Below are 4,241 nucleotides of genomic sequence, written 5' to 3' on the forward strand. Positions count from 1 at the left end.
AATGTTAAAGATCTACTTTTCCCCATTCAGTTTTAATGGGACTGACACTGAATTTTTTCTAAGTCCCATTATCCACGCCCACTTCCATACATACAACAGACCATCTTAACTGGCTTTCTGATACTGCTCAGTGGCGCGCAGTTGGGAGAGTGCATGTACAGTAAACAGAGGTCGTAGGTTCAAAGCCCACCGCCGACTGTACATTGCACATGTGTCCCGTGACAATTATGTAAACGGACATTAAGTATATGTAGGGATAATTGGGTCGTCTTTTGGACGAATTAATAATCTGGACGTTACAGAGGTAAATTATATTTACCTCGATAAACTCTAGGGGCACCACGTTGGTTTTGCTTTGGGTTAACAGGAGCAAACAACGACCAAAATCCTTCTTGCATCAGTCATTTATAATCTAAAGTCGCCACACTCGATATTCAGTGGTTCGTTGTACTAACAAAAGAATAATAATCCACTCGGAAACACAGATGACTTAAGCGGAATAGAGTTAATAAAATATACATTTATTCACGATTGCTACACTACAGAATCAAAACACTGCCTATCTAACTATTCTACCGTCAGAAGAAAAGAAATAAAAATAAATCTAATGAGAATAAGGAAGGAATGCGAATGGATAAGGAAACAGGGAAAAGAGAAATTTGACCTGCCAGATCTGTGATATGTTTCAAACGTAAGTTGCACGCAGTGGTACCAATTTGGGAATCAAATGCACACTTATGAGCATCGTTTGCGTCGAATGAGCAGAAAGGTCTTGAAAAAAGGGGGAAAAATAGTCAATGTTCGTTCCAAAAGGCAAGAAAATCAAAAGGGGGTATTCCACAGGTGATCAAGGGAAGCCGCTCAGGGGGCTGACGTAGTTGCGCGGCTCGTCCCTTGATTGGTCGGCGACTCGGCGAGGTTGGTTCTGCCGGACAGCTGTCCGACTTCAGGTGTTGGAGCTCGGTTCGCTACGCGCCTGCGTACGGGGAAGGCCAGCCGTTGGAGGTGAGCTGGCACCGCGGCGGGGCGCCACCGACTGGCAGGTGAGGTGCGGGGCGGCTTAGGTGCACAACCTCGCATCCGGCGGTACGTTGCAAGTGTACCCCGGGGCCGCGGAGTTCGCCGCTGGCGGGCACTCCACCGATGGTGAAGAGAACAAAAAGGAAAAAAGGAGTAAAAGAGTCTTTGGGGTCAGCGTTGCAGTTTGCACCTGCTTTGGCGTGGCGTGGAGCGAGTGTCTGCTCTCGGCAACGGTTGCTGCCAGAAAAGAAAAGGCCACGTGGTTGGCAAGTTTCTTGGAACAAAGAGTTCGAGCAGGCTGGGACACTCGCAGGTCGTGCAAGAGAGTTTTGGAAGAGGCTTGGAAGCAAGAGAGGAGAGCGAGGGGTCCCCTCATCCTTTTAAAGTCTATGGGCGGGGCTTCAGTAGGTGGTGGCACACCCTTCTGTTCGCTCGCGCAGACTTAAAAAAAAAAAAAATATTAAAGGGATTAATAATTTGGCATTAAATTTGGTCAGTCTGGCAAATCAGTTTTCCCACACAACCCGTTTAACACACATCGTAATTAATGCATCATAAACTAACTTGTGAGGTAACTTCTACTTGTCTAATCTGACTGAACTGAAAGATATTGATTATCTTTCATTCTTTATGGAGTACAAATGAAATAGGATGTTCATACACACAAAGACATAACATGAATCATTCGTAGTTCAGTTATCTGTCGAGAATTATCATGGTATAAATGTGTAAAATGCGGTTACTTATATGAAATGTCACTAAGGGTAGTTCCAAGTTTCACCACTTGACGGTGCTGTTGCTCCGTCTAGACGTTCCAGGAGTGCCCGTTTGGAAAGGTGGCGCCAGAATATCCTTTGTGATTGATAAGAAGTCATGAACATTCCTTTGATCAGTCATTTGTGTATTCCAAATCATTGGAGCCATTTGTTCGGGCTCCGAGAAGACGGGCTTGAATACACTCCTTCGGCAGACGCATAAATTCCTTTGTCACCTGGTCAGCGGCTTCAAAAGAGCTTTGTTGGTGGTTGGGTGACCACCTGCAGAGCTAACCAAGCTTAGATCCTGTCTGGGCAGTGGAATATTTATGCGACTGCAGAGAATTTGCTTTAGAAGAAGCAAACTTAAAAAAAAAATTAGAGGGTGGATTGGGCCATAGGCCATAGTTGTTACATATACCAACTGACTATCATCCCACATATGTTGTTTCTAACCTTTATTATTGTGGGATGCTGAAAGCATCCCACATATGTTGTTTCTAACCTTTATTATTATTATACTTATACTTAAACTTATTATTATAGCATTTTATTCTCAACACTTTTTGCAATCAAACTACTCCTACATTATACTTCCGATTTACACCGTTCAAATTTCAACTTGCTGACAAAATTCACGCCTTTCGGGCTATTTATCGTTTTACTTCATATTACTTACAGTACCCGCATAATTTAATGTTAAAAATCTACTTTTCCCCATTCAGTTTTAATGGGACTGACACTGAATTTTTTCTAAGTCCCATTTTCCACGCCCACTTCCATACATACAACAGACCATCTTGACTTGCTTTCAGATATTGCTTCGTGGCGCAGTTGGGAGAGTGCATGTACAGTAAGCAGGAGGTCGCAGGTTCAAAGCCCACCGCCGACTGTACATTGCACATATGTCTGTGGCAATTACATAAACAGATATTAAGTATACCAACTGACTATCACACCAGGAAATGCGTTATACTGACATGACACAAACACATGTGTCCCAAATCAGCGCTGATGACTTTCAGCGTCAGGTGACACTTTGAACTACAAATACGCCAATTCGCTCTGCTGCTCACAGGTCGGGTGGCTCACTGGCTTAAGCGCTTGCATAGCAAAGACAGCCCTACGAATGGTACGCTGGTTCAAACCTCGGATGGAGCAACTTTTGGACATGGACATACTTCTTTCTTTTTTTTAGTTAAAACTAAAACTTTCTTCTTTTCATTTATAATTCAACCATAATTTCTCATTTGTAATTTACAACCAATTTATCTTTCTTTATTTAACATACATTTTATTGCATGTTCAGACACATTCGCTGCTTCCATTTCACAACACTTCAGTTATGCCACCAAGTCTTCTGTGGGTCAGTGGATATATTGGCAGTGCAGTAGCTCATTGAACAGTAAACAGGAGGTGAGGGTTCAAATTCAATCTCAGACTGGTTGAATTTAAACTTCAGTCTTTTCATTTATAATTCATTCATAATTTCTCATATGTAATTTACAGCCAATGTATCTTTCTTTATTAATTTAACATACGTTTTATTTAATGCATTCTGGTTCAGCAAGACATCTCTCAATTACATTTCACACTTCAATGATAACAATAGCATTCTGCTATTAGCAGTCAGCTTAGCATTCAGCTATTAGCATTCGGCTTTCAGCATCCCACGCAATTTCTTCAGAAATTGCTTAGTCTAGTTATTATTATTATACTTAAACTTATTGTGGGATGCTGAAAGCATCCCACATATGTTGTTTCTAACCTTTATTATTATTATACTTATACTTAAACTTATTATTATAGCATTTTATTCTCAACACTTTTTGCAATCAAACTACTCCTACATTATACTTCCGATTTACACCGTTCAAATTTCAACTTGCTGACAAAATTCACGCCTTTCGGGCTATTTATCGTTTGACTTCATATTACTTACAGTACTCGCATAATTTAATGTTAAAGATCCACTTTTCCCCATTCAGTTTTAATGGGACTGACACTGAATTTTTTCTAAGTCCCATTTTCCACGCCCACTTCCATACATACAACAGACCATCTTGACTTGCTTTCAGATATTGCTTCGTGGCGCAGTTGGGAGAGTGCATGTACAGTAAGCAGGAGGTCGCAGGTTCAAAGCCCACCGCCGACTGTACATTGCACATATGTCTGTGGCAATTACATAAACAGATATTAAGTATACCAACTGACTATCACACCAGGAAATGCGTTATACTGACATGATCAAACACATGTGTCCCAAATCAGCGCTGATGACTTTCAGCGTCAGGTGACACTTTGAATTACAAATACGCCAATTCGCTCTGCTGCTCACAGGTCCGGTGGCTCACTGGCTTAAGCGCTTGCATAGCAAAGACAGCCCTACGAATGGTTCGCTGGTTCAAACCTCGGATGGAGCAACTTTTGGACATGGACATACTTCTTTTTTTTTTTTAGTTAAAA

The 4,241-nt window shown here is 41.5% G+C and overlaps 1 long non-coding RNA gene across 1 annotated transcript; it reads right to left on the reverse strand.

Annotated features, from left to right (window-relative positions):
* Window positions 1-500: 500 nt before the first annotated feature.
* On the reverse strand, window positions 501-3,677 carry LOC144009418 (uncharacterized). Its single transcript, XR_013280917.1, has 2 exons — window positions 2,281-3,677; window positions 501-2,231 (listed from the first exon to the last, which is right to left on the reverse strand). It is a non-coding gene; the product is annotated as an uncharacterized LOC144009418 (long non-coding RNA).
* Between the last annotated feature and the right edge of the window lie 564 nt (window positions 3,678-4,241).

This window comes from Festucalex cinctus, chromosome 20, assembly GCF_051991245.1.
Source record: "Festucalex cinctus isolate MCC-2025b chromosome 20, RoL_Fcin_1.0, whole genome shotgun sequence".
Classification (NCBI taxonomy): Eukaryota; Metazoa; Chordata; class Actinopteri; order Syngnathiformes; family Syngnathidae; genus Festucalex; species Festucalex cinctus.